This window comes from Poromitra crassiceps (genome assembly GCF_964638095.1).
Source record: "Poromitra crassiceps genome assembly, chromosome: 28".
Lineage (NCBI taxonomy): Eukaryota > Metazoa > Chordata > Actinopteri > Beryciformes > Melamphaidae > Poromitra > Poromitra crassiceps.
This window is the reverse complement of record NC_139651.1, coordinates 13,842,319-13,854,890: the sequence shown is the minus strand read 5'-3', so window position 1 is coordinate 13,854,890 and position 12,572 is coordinate 13,842,319. Positions and strand designations below refer to the sequence as shown.

Below are 12,572 nucleotides of genomic sequence, written 5' to 3'. Positions count from 1 at the left end.
CCAGTTGCAGCTGTGGTGTCTTGTGTGCCAATTACGAATGAAACCGCTTTGTCGTTGAAAACGCTATTAGAAAATCTATTTGAATAATTATTTTTGTCAGATTATTGAATGATTTAGTTGTAGGCCATGTTCTAAGCGGGATAATGTATAGTGAGCAGGTGATTACGTAAGGGATAATGACCTTCAGGTGAATTATTAACCCCTCCGCTGCGCGTCGGGCTCAATCATTCACCTGTCGGTCATTATTTCGCCAGTAATCACCGGCTCACAATACATTATCCCTTACATATATATATATATAGATATAGATATAGATATAGATATATATAGATATAGATATATAGATAGATAGATATATATAATGCTAATTTATTGCTCTAGCTAGTGTAAACTTTTTAAAGTATAACTTCCTACCCCCTTTGGCAAATGAACTGCAAACTTTGCAAGGGCCCAACAGGATACCACAGTGTCACTTTTCTGTCGATGTGATGCTGGTGAGTGGAGCGGTTGGTAGATGCTGGTGAGTGGAGCGGTTGGTTGGTAGCTCATGCCACGCTGAGGCAAAGTGCTAAGTCAAGTGTCTGCCAGACACTGACAACAAGTGAGCAGCGGTTATATTAGTTAGGAAAGAAGATAAGGTTAGGTGAAAGTCAGCAGGGGAAGTAGTAGCTAGGCTAGCTGAAGCTAGGTGCTATCTTCTAGTCTGAGATTGCACTGTTTGAGTTATCTCTATGACGGGATCCCCCCCCAGGGGAATTCCAACCAATCACTAGAGACCAAGGCTAACGTATATCGGACTGAATCTTACGTTAGTTACTCAAGTCACACATTCCCCTTGGAATAAATGCCCTCCAAGCAGTGTGCCATTTGGATTTCAAAGTAATTGGTACTTGAAATCAATTTAAACGTAAACAGCCTCGACAGCAGGCAACAGCCGCAGCCGACAGCCGTCGTAGTTTACTCCTCGGCCCAGTCTTGACAACCGCACTGACAACAGCTGGTCCCCGCCTGTTGGGCTGTTTAGTGACACTGATTGGCCAATCCTTAGTCCCACCCCCTTGGCTCGGAGGGTTAGAAAAGCAGAGAAAATGCATTTGCATATAACGATGCCGGAAAAAGAGCAGCCAAACTAAACTCTGTGGAGTGCGCGGATTTGAAAGTCTGGACCCAGGCTAGTAAATGTACACAGTGACAAATTTCCAAAGAGACACTGCATGAAATAGGCCATGCCCATCACGGGGAAAAGCACTCCATTCACTTCCATACACCAGCCTCATTTTCCGCTAAAAGCTGTTGTGTGGTGGGGCTGCAGAGACAACAAATGTAAAAAATCGGCAATTAAAGTTTTTTTGTACTCCCGAGCAAAACAAGGAAGCTATTGAGAATTGACGAGAAGAAAAATGTGGATCTAGCTGTCAAAATAAGTTGGAGTGTTCATCTTCCGTATATACGATCTTTGTGTGCAACACGCAACCATGCACGCGACATAGGAGAACGCCAGGATTGGCTGGGGTGGGGTTGTTTTCCCCCGTTTTGGGCGTGGTTTCTGAATGATGACGTGATCCGCAGTGTCCCTATTTGACTTGGAGGGAGAAATGTGGTGCATCAAGTCTTGCTTTGTGTTTACAGCTGCCAAAGACAAACACATAGTGTTTTTTGGGCCTAAAGGAGACAATTCATGTTTTGCAGCTTAAGGATCACAATATTTACCAAGGGTCTGTAGGAATGGAGCCAAATGACCATCTTGATAGCTTAACTAACTATAAGCCCTGTCACTACTCGTCTATAGCCACCATGTGCGTTTGTTGACAAACCAGGCTTGAACAAAAAGGGGAAATAGCCACAAATATCATGCGGTCAAATTCCTTCTATAAATTCCTACACTTTCCGCTTTGTGATTCACTTTCGAACCGCAAACCATTTTATGGTTTCTGCTACTTCTGCTTTTGACAGCAAAATATCTTCCAAATGAATTTCATACCAGCAACTTGGAAAGCTTCCAGAGTCCTTAACTAAGCTGTCATTATGATCTGCGTTAATGCTGAATTGAAATTGAGTGGGACCTAACCTAGACATTGACCATCTGAAAGAATAGTTACATTCAAAAAGATAAGACATTTGATATTAGTGGATTGCCTTGCCTCTATTATGCATGTAAAAAAAATCTGACAAAACCATGTTATCGACGAAATATAACTTTGTCAGTTGCTAAGGCAGATGCAGCTTGGCCTTCTGACCTCATAAGATCAAGGTTTTTTCTCTCTCTCTCTACTTTGATTTGGGCTTTGCTTTGCTCAGGGTCAGAGAGACATCCAACAGCCTTATGTCACAGGCTAAAAATATTCTCCATGCACTCTCAGTCCCCAGTAGACAGACACAAGTTAGGAGGAGCAGCCCTCCCAACTCACACTGACATCGAACAAACCCCTTTGCCCAAATCGAATGTTACTTGGGGGCAGCAAACTTTAAACGCTCGATCAAATGCTTCGCATCAAGTTCAAAGGGAATCTCTAGGTGAGAGGCAGCGCGACAACCCACACTGTTATATCTGTTACTTAGCGAGTTAGCTTCGTTTGCTGCCTGCTATCAAACACACACACACACACACACACACACACACACACACACTGGCATACACACACGAGTCTCAGTGCTACACACACTACACACATTGGTACAAGGGCATTTAAATGCTCCTTTCCGTCAATGAATGACGAACGAGCCTACGGCTGCATTTCAATAGTTAAATACTCACTGATCCGGGAATGCTCGGCGCTCTTTGGCCTCAGCGCATAAACAAAATTGCGTTGTTTTACTCGTTAGCCATAAAAAGTGGCCTCTGTGTCCCACATTGCAAAATGGCGAGGATGGAATATCAAGTCACGTGACTCGGAGTATGGTCAGGTGACCAACGCGGAGCGATTGACAGGCTGCCTTCAAGTGCTCCTCGTAAAACTTCTTTTTCTGGGTCTCCAACGATTTGGCGGCGCGTTCAAGTGCTTTTGGGTAGAAATACCCGTAGTACTAAAATGGACACTGTACAAAATAAGTTTTTAAAGTTGTTTTATATCAATCAAATACTAGTAGAGGCCTACTCTGTAATGGCAAAATCAAGATTGTGTTCTGAATAAAAATGCACATCCACTCAAAGTTTAGCCATAACTTGTGCCTGAGGTCCAGTGTTGGGCAAGTTACTTTCAAAATGTAATATACTACATATTACTAGTTACTTTCATTTGAAAGTAATACGTTACTTTACAATATTACTGTCTGTGTAGAGTAACTCGTTACTTATCACACTACTTTTGCATTACTTTTACCAAAACAACAGCAGCAGCAGAATTACATCGCTGACCGGGAACCATCCCAAAAAAGAATGTCAACCGTCTTGAAGTCAGTGTAATCAATCCAACATTCTAAATGTTATTCTTTTCTTTTGTTATTGTCATCTGTAGTGGTTATTTGCATAAAAACAGTTTGATTAGGAAATGATTGTATCTTTATTTAAATAGCCGATGTGCTTTGATTTAAAAAAATATGTAACTCAATGTGTAACTTGAGTTACTTGACAAAGTAACTGGTATAACATTACTGAAATCCTATAAGTAATAAGTTATATTACTGAGTTACTGCTAAAAGTAATATATTACATATTATGTTACTTTTGTAATGAGTTACCCCCAACACTGCTGAGGTCACATCAGGATTTTTCTTTAGGTTACATCAAAAGAAACAGCTGTTGCCATGGCAGCAGACAGTGTCCCTAAATCTTGCTTTCTGCTACACAATATGCTGCATATTGGCACATAATTTATGCAACAGAATGACTTTTCCCTGGATTTAAAGCAACCGATACCAATACTGTTATCGACGATGCCCGATATCATACCATGGCCGACCGATACGGATGCCGACCTTCAAAATAAAATCCAAGAACATACACAGACCTTACACACACAACACAATACCGGTCCGGAGTCGCACCAAACTAGATCTGAATACATGTAGCATCATTTAGTTTCAATACGTGACATCTCCCAGGTTGCTGTGTTAACAGCCAAATGTGAATGTAAAACCTAAACCATACAATATATGATGAAAACACTGTGGCCTCTTATCTAGCAGCAACACACTAAAAGGATGCCCAAGAAGCTATCAAAGAAGAGGATTGGGAGCTGTGGAGCAATGTCTCCTCCTAGTGTTTGTAAATGATAGTGAGCCCCCCTCTTCATCAAATTCAGGAATGAGTCCGGAAGTGGCAAATCGCCGCCATGCTGGACTGGTTCGTAAGGGGAAAAGGCAATAGAGCACGACAGGAATGAGTGAATGTTGGAGCTACAGGGAAAAGTGAATGGGCTTTTAGAATGGGGATTTCACTTCAATGCATAAAATAAGGTCTGTGGTTAACACAAGTTTATGGGAGTGGTCATTTGTGTTCAGCAGGATAATCTTCACAAACAAAGACCACTTGTATGACTTTTGAAGTGTAACACAATTTTCAGAAAATGCTTCTAATAATAAAGCCTTCGGCTGAGGCTATAAGTGGTGGGAGTATAAGTAGATAGGGAGAAGAGGACAAGGTGAGTTAAGGGGAAAAGGTACTGTAGATTCTCCAGAGTCTCCACCCTATGATTCGAGCGCGGTATACGCACGCTCAATTCCTAGTTTTAGAAAAACGGCAAAAAAAAATTGAATTCGCCAGCAACCTTGGCTCGCCGTTGAAGGTCCCTTCCCCCTGCATATCTGGTCCCTCCATGAGTCTATGGCGCTGTCAGATGGACTCCTGGCTGGCAGTCACTCAAAGCAGTCTTTTGAGTGTACATTTCAGCCATCAGACATGAGCCAGAAGGCCCCAGGCAAGACGAGGGCGTGACCCCCACCTCCCCTCTCTGAGTATGGGGTGAATCTTTCTCTCGCACCGCTGGTACGGTAAAAGTTGTGTCCAGAGGCATGTTTGGGCGGAAAGCGAAACCAAATCATATGAGGTGCATAGTTTGGTATAACACCGGCCAGTATCCGCCATCAGAGACATGTGATTTGGTTCTGGATCCGTGAACATGACTTTTCATTGAGAAAAATGCATTTTTCATTGAGAAAAATGCATTTTTCTCCGCTTTTCCAGGGACAGACAGACGTTTTCGGTGAACACTACCTTCAAGTATCGATAACGAAAGAACGGATGAAGGTAGGTAGAATCAAACTGTTTTTCCCCTATGAAAGTCGAGGCTCTCTTCTTTCTTTTAGGTTCTTCAGTGTTAACATAGGAGAATATATGATGTGGGTCTTGGAGGAATGGTGAAAATGCTCAAAAACCCTGGTGACTTTTCCTTTGAAACTCTGCATGGATTGAAGTGAAGTTTCAGTGCCACAGCAGGATATCAGACACACATTAGATTGGTCACTCCACATACTGTATGAATAGTGAGTCAGGAAAGACCACTTTCACCTTTGACACTCCTGATAGATGGAACAAGCTGCTGGACTCTCTCAACTGGACCAACCGGTCATCATAGAGACGTTCAGAAGATGCATGAGGGATTGCACTTGTTTTTCGTAGCCCTCTTATTTCAGAATCAGAATCAGAATCACTTTTATGAAATGATTTGTCTGATTTGTCATGATTTGTCTGCATCTGTGCTTTTCGTGTGATATTTTATTGTTTTATATGTAGGCCTAGCGTAATTTTGTAATTGTTTTATGTTTTTTTGTATGCTGTAATCAGGGCGTCCTTGAAAAAGAGAGCTTGTGCGGTCAAATCAAATAAATAAATGAACTTGTGAATTCAACTGAAAGTGTTATCCCCCCTCATGTATAGCCTATAGGTTGTATAGATAGATCCGTGTGGTGACATCGCGTGATACAACCACATCTGTACAAGCTGGACTGTGTACACATAGACACGGACACACGCACACCTACACACACACACACACACACACACACACACACTGTAATTCAGGCGTAAATTGGTGTAAAACAACACTGTGCTGGAAAATGTCATATTTCATCGTTCCCCATCTCCATTCCTATGTGATTTTTATGAACTATAATCCCCTCCACCACCTATTACCCCGGCTGCCTCTCTGTCAGCGGCACACACAGAGCCTGTTCTCTAATCTGAAGTGACAGCCCATATACCTCCGCTCACACATTACGCTCTGGCCCCCCGGGCAACTCAGCCTCCTGCTCCTTTGAAAATGTTGGAGCAGGTTATTTCTATTGAAGTATTAAAGTCATACTTCAGTTTAAGCTATTATTCCAGGCGTGCTTTTCCTCCCCACCTGCAGGGCGGCTCAGTGAGTGGATTGATTGAATGTGAACGAGAGAGAAGGCCTCAAATGAACGGAATAAGAAGGGACATTCAATTGTATGATCGATCAACAGGTTATGTCATCAAGAATGTGATTGAAATCCTTCAATGTAGAGCTCAATTAGTAGATTATTAGATTATTTTGATAATCGATTCATCGTTCAGAGTACAATTTTAAGAGAAAAGGTCAAAATGATCTGATTCCAGCTTCTTAAATGTGAATATTTTCTGGTTTCTTTACTCCTGTATGACAGCAAACTGATATTCTCTTTGAGTTGTGGACAAAACAAGACATTTGAGGGCGTCATCTTGGGCTTTGGGAAACACTGATCGTCATTTGCTACCTTGTTCTGACATTTTATAATCGTCAGATTAATCGATTATGAAAATAATCGTTAGTTGCAGCCCTACTTCAACGTTTAATTGAGTTCCAAGTGTGTATTTTGCATTGGGGTAGAGTGATTAAAGAGAGTTAGTTCACTTTCAAACAAATTTTTTAGAGGAGAGACTGCAATCCTGGATATTCCTCTGTTAGTTGGAAATGATAACATGTTTTCTAGTGCAATTGCTGTAAACTGGTGTCACTCTGAGTCAGGGCTCCTTTAGTCCCTATTCACCTTATGTAGCCACGCCCATTTGACCCGGTCGTGTGGTCGTGTCACGACTTCCGGCTAAAAAAAGAAAAAGGCCGGCTGCTCCAATATCGTCTAACTCTGAATTAACTAATAATTTAGCCAATTGTATGTAACATACCAAATAAAAGCAAATGGCAATGTCTAAGAATGCAATGCCATGTAACTGGCTCGTTAAGTCTCGCATTCCAGGGAATTACGTTAACGTCTGCGGGTCTTATAGACGTAAGTGGCTTGCGCTGCGCTCGGGGGAGAGAAAACCATCTGAAGCTTTCTTTGTTGGACTCCCGGTGTGTTTTACAAGAAAGTGCTCGTCATTGTCGACGATAACGTTATCTGACCTGGCTAACACTGGATACTCTGCTTGCTTGCTGTGTACCGAGCTCAAAGTAGTAGGCTACGTTCTTTGTTTTACCCCCTGCACTGTCCACTACAAAAACAACTCTCTTCTTCTGACGTTCTTTTGTATTTCACGCCGTGAACCAACGGAAGTGTTAACACGACCCAGAAGAATTTGGCCCACCCCCGCGTATGAACAGTCCCCAGCATGACTAAGGGTGGTTTCACATTAGGGACCAAGGACAGTTTCTGAGCACACTTGACCCCAAATTGACCTCAGGTCTGGTCCGTTTGATGAGTGTGAACAGGGTTCGAGTTATAGTCAGATAGGCAGGGGCGCCGGGAATAAATTGCGCAGTTTTGTCCTCAAATTGTGGCCGTTTGAAGCCAGATTTAGAGGAATATCTCATTTTAAATTAACATTCGCTTTAGACTGTTGTCTGATGTCATTATTCAGTCTTACTCTTAACCATCAATGTGTTTCTTTTCTCACTCACCTCCGCTCCGATAGCTATATAATGCCGTGATATTTACTTATTTGCATCTGATAAAATACAACAATTTAATTTGACAAATGAGACAAAATTGCTGAACTTAAATGAACATTTATTTAACTCTGTCTCTGCACTTATAAATCAAAAACTACAAAAATAAATACATAATGCTTATACATACATACATATACATAATGCAAATACAATTTGCTGCTTTCCGAGCAGTTCTCTGCACTCCGCAAGAAACGCTGCCGGGAGAGAAGTCTGGCTGCATGGAAACAGGCTGCTGGTACTGTATAAGCTCTGCCATTGGTGCGGACCATTTCAGTCGGTCCCTTTCTGCTCCCTCTAAGCTCTGCCATTGGCTCCGACCGGCTCTGACCGACCGGCTGTGACCATTTATGGATTTCCTTTCCGCTCCCTCCGTGACGAATCTGTCTATCTCAAATGCCTGCGCCGCTGTGAAACAACATCAACAATGCTAGCTCGTTGCTACACGCTGAAAACGATTGGATCTGGATTGTGCAATAAAGCAGGCCTGCTTGGTAGGCTACTTTCGGTGGATGGTGGTCAAGGTAAACAGAGTCTTTCCCTCCCGCTATACCAGAGTGGAGGTATTAGCAGCAAGACTCTCCCCCGTTGTAGAGAGAGAGTCTGGCTAGCGAGACTACCTTCTGCCTCACCTGTCTCCACTTTCTCTGCACCTCATCTACTGCTTCGCAGAATGGCCAAAAGAGAATTCTGAATCTGTATTACTTTGAAATTAAACGGATTAAATGAATATAGAAAACAGCGAATTCAAGAAGAGTAAATGCAAGTTCATTTTTCAGATTCAAATGCGAACATTCAATTTCACTGATCACATACAAATTCAGAGTGCATAATTCAAATCTGGTGGCTCATCTTCATATGCCTCATTTGGACTTGCTTCACGCCACTCCATGCCTCACCACAGGGTGGCAGTGGTAAGCTGCTGGTCAGTGCCAGATGCATAGAGGGATGGAGAGAGAAAGAAAGGGATCATTTCAATTGAACTAAATTGTTCCATTGTGTTTCTTTGTTATATTATCGCTGATGACACTGATATTTATTGATTAGTGTTTAATTAATGGTCATCTGTTCATGTCTCCAATATTAACCTCATGGGATGCTTTGTAAGCATATAGGTTTCTTTCCTGTCGTGCCAATAAAGAATATTTGAATTAAAGTGAAATTAATTGAATTGAAATTGGGAGAGAGAGAAACAGAGACAGAGGGGAGAGAGAGAGAGAGAGAGAGGGAGAGAGAGAGAGAGAGAGAGAGAGGGAGAGAGAGAGAGAGAGAGAGAGAGTGAATAAGGGGGTGATCAGGAGAGTGGTCAAGCAGCTATTTGCCGAAGAGTTCATTTGCAAAAACAGGTAGGCTAAAATGCCATTCTTGAAATGAATAAACGACACCTGTTTGGTACTCACTGGAGTGGACATTAAAAAAAACATTATTGATGTGTTGTGTGAAAATGATCAGGTGAAAATGTTTTAATGATGATGTTTCATTAAAAATATGCAAGAAATAAAGTAATTGCAATCTAAATACATCTATATAAACAGATAGAAAATACAAACGGGGAGACCGGTACGTGTTTTTTTGCAAATTAACACTTCTCTTCTTCTCTTATACTGTATTATGTGATGCACTGGAGGCTGAGAGAGAGAGAGAGGGAGAGAAAGAGAAAGAGAGAGAGAGAGAGAGAGAGAGAGAGAGAGACACACACACACTGAGAGAGAGAGTGAGAGAGAGAGAGAGAGAGAGAGAGAGAGAGAGAGGGCCCATATTGTTTTTGTGGCAAATTGATGTGATCCATCTGAACCATGTGACTCCTGCAGCACACTCCCCGAGTGACCAGCGCCACGCCACACCCAAGGGCGACTGGAATTGCATTGTGGGTCTTTTTCTTTTTTCTCTTTTTGAGGCAATAAGGGACGATGTATGTCCTCCATTTTGCCACGCGGAGTGAGCAAACAAAACGACAGCCTGTAGTTATATGTCTCACACTCCTTCTTCCCTTAAAAATATACCCTTTCTCTCTCTGTTTCTCTCTCTGTTTCTCTCTCTCTCTGTCTCTCTTTCTTTCTCTCTCCCCCCCGCCCCCCCCCTCTCTCTCTCTCTCTGGGAGAGGTGGGCGTGCAGGCGGCTTTGCTTCCCAGGTCATTTTCTTTGGAGTTGTTGCTTTATTGTGCTCGCTGATCCGATTTCCCTTCCTCTCCGGTGTGATTTCTCTTTCCGCTGCCCCGGCCAATCTCGCAGCCACGGTTCACCTGGAAAAGAAAAATAGTGTGTGTGTGTGTGTGTGGGGGGGGGGGGGGGCGCAACAGCCGCAACACCGCCGCCCGCCACCGACAACAACGATGACGACAAACTGCACCAACACAGCATAATGACGCTTTCACTTGAAGAATGGAAATAGTGTGTGTTCATGAGCCGTCGGGGGCGCCTGGTGCCGGATCAAGAAATATGAATCTTATATTATGGAGGAACTGGGAGGAAATGGATCTGATGGTGGGTGTGGTGGTTTCTCGAGGTCGAGGGACTTTTATTGTGAAAAGGTGGGGTTTACGTCGATTTAAAGAGCTGGTTGTACAGTAAGTGTCAGGATTCCTCTAAAGGTGGGTGAACTTTGACCTCCACTCGTGGATTATAACAGAGTGACTAAGGGTGCTTTCTCACTGGGAATGATTGCTTTCGTTACGTCCCGCGCCCGGGGCACGTTTGCCCCCCCTCCCCTCTCCCCCCGCTGGCCAGCTTTCACATTACAACATTTCTTCCGCGCTCGGGAACGGAACAGAGTGCACGTGCGTCATCAACTACGCCTGGAGTGTATCCTCGCCCGTGTGTTGTCTATGTGGTTCGGAACGTTCACATTCGCACGTGTTCCGTTCCCGGGCACGCCAAAGCGCTCCCCAGACCACCTTTCCAAGTGGATCCTGTCACGGTTCCCCGTTGTGCGTCCGGGCGCAGAACGGAACAGAACGCAACGTTCACACTCGTCAAACGTTCCGAAACGGGGGTCAATTTGGGGACAAGTGTGCTCGTGAACGGTACCGGGGCGCCAGTGAGAAAGCAAACTAAGTCTACCGGGTTCGGCATGGGCCCTAAGGGATTTCATTTTACTTGGACCAGGGGAGTTTCTAGGGAGTGGCCCCACCCCTGAAATCTAATTGGCCACCCCAGGTGCCACCCCAACGCTCCAAAGTGAGGCTAAATGTTGGTGAGGAAAAACCTTTTCTACATCCTTGCTAATGCTGCACTCAGTGCCCCCTTTGCTTGAGTTTGTGCCCCCCCCGACGCGACTGACTTGGACAAACCAAGTGATTCAGCTATAGAATCAGGAGAGACCATATAGAACATTTCACTTGAAAGAAAAATCAACTATTTTTTTGGTTTGGTCCAAGTGAAATGTTCTATGGTCTCTCGTGATTCTGAATATAGCTGAATCATCACTTGGTTTGTAAGTAAAACTCTTTTTATAAGGATTTTACGAAAAGTCAATGGAAAAATGTATGGTGAATTATCTTATTTAGGCATGGCATACTTGTAAATGAGATACATTCACAGTACAACATAGTGAATAGCATCAAAAGTTTGAATGGTATTTTAAGGATAGGTTTTTTTAATCAGAAAACCCCCCATAAATGAATGTTATTTCACTCATATAAATTGATTTCTGTGTATATTAGTGGCTGCCATTTTAATGATCACCAGCTCTGGGCCATAGTTTACCTTCCTTTTTATTTACCACTACATCACTGGTTATGATGGCCGTCAATATAATAAAAGTGTTGCAATTATGCACATTTGAGTCGTTGTAGTTAACTGTGTGTGTGTGTGTGTGTGTGTGTGTGTGTGTGTGTGTGTGTGTGTGTGTGTGTGTGTGTGTGTGTGTGTGTGTAGATTGCCCATGGAAACAAACGAAGTCAGACGAACAGAGAGGAGACAAAACAAGTCTATTTGATCATTTCCTAATTCCTCCACACCGCAAATTTTAATCAGAAGTTTTCCACAGAAAAAAAGAGTCCCAGACCACAGCGACATTAGCGCTTAGCCACATGCTAAGGAGCTGTTTTCCCTCAGCCGCAAAATTAATTACTTATTGATCAAGTGAGCACGTGAATGAAATGAAGTGAATTAATAAATAAGTGAATAGATATAGCGGCGTTCGTTGGGGCCGTAGGTGGGCTGGTTATTCACATTTGCAGACATCATGGTTGGCAGATTCCATTTGTTTTCTATTTCATTATGACCAAACTATTAATAGGGCCCCATGGAGATTTCTTTATGATTGTAATTGTATGATTTATTTATTTATTTTATTTATTTATTTAAAAAGTTTTAAAAAGAAAAGCTGGGAGTGTGAGGACAACCACAATATGGAACCCACACAACACTGTAAATAGAGGTTTGATGACCATTCACATAGAGGCACAATTTTAGGTAATTAAAAAAAAAGAGTTGATTGGATCCATCAAAATGTATCTACAATAATAATAACCCCAATATATCCATATGTATTTTTGATTGAATTTAAAGCAGTTGTTTTTGTTGCAGCACAATTTTAATATCCACTTCTGATAGAGCAGGTTTCCTATTTTAATTCCCTCCACTTAAGGATTAGTTGTTTTCTCTTATATGAATAATTAAATGGCAATAATCTTCATCTTTGCTTTTAATAAAAGGCCCTAGTTGTGGAAAGTTGTGCGCTAATTGGAATCCTCCCCCAAACCTTGGTAAGTACATATCATTAGGCCTCGCTGCAGGATGGTC

General features: G+C 42.6%; 1 protein-coding gene across 1 annotated transcript in view; it reads right to left on the bottom strand.

Annotated features, from left to right (window-relative positions):
* Window positions 1-12,572, bottom strand: part of znf507 (zinc finger protein 507) — a gene marked incomplete at its 5' end in the record, with an annotated part of 64,708 nt that overhangs the window by 15,644 nt on the left and 36,492 nt on the right. The gene's annotated exons all lie outside the window — the stretch shown is intronic.